Source organism: Brassica oleracea, chromosome C5 (assembly GCF_000695525.1).
Source record: "Brassica oleracea var. oleracea cultivar TO1000 chromosome C5, BOL, whole genome shotgun sequence".
NCBI classification, from domain to species: domain Eukaryota; kingdom Viridiplantae; phylum Streptophyta; class Magnoliopsida; order Brassicales; family Brassicaceae; genus Brassica; species Brassica oleracea.
Genome location: NC_027752.1, coordinates 4229100 through 4229464, shown reverse-complemented (window position 1 = coordinate 4229464; position 365 = coordinate 4229100).

Genomic DNA, 365 nt, shown 5'->3' with positions numbered 1-365 from the left:
CCAAAAAAATATATATCATCGTCTCCAAAGAATGTAAACAAAGAACATATAGAGATCACGTACCTGGCCCATACAGTGAGCAATATCGAGATACTCATCTCGGTTAGTCAGGTCCTTGAGCGCTGGAAGGGGACATCCCACGCTCTTCAGGTGCCTCATTATCGCAGCTAGGCCCCAAGAGTCGTCCAGGATCGACCCAGGCTTCGAATGGGTAAAGCTCCACCCAACAGTCCCTCCTCTAGAGGACGAGGAAGAAGAACGGGTGGGAGCTCCGCCCTGATCGGTCCTGGGCCTCTTGTGTCTCGACGGCTCGACCTCAGAGGTACCCTTCGGAGCCTGGTAGTCAGCCTCCGGCACCTGGACCT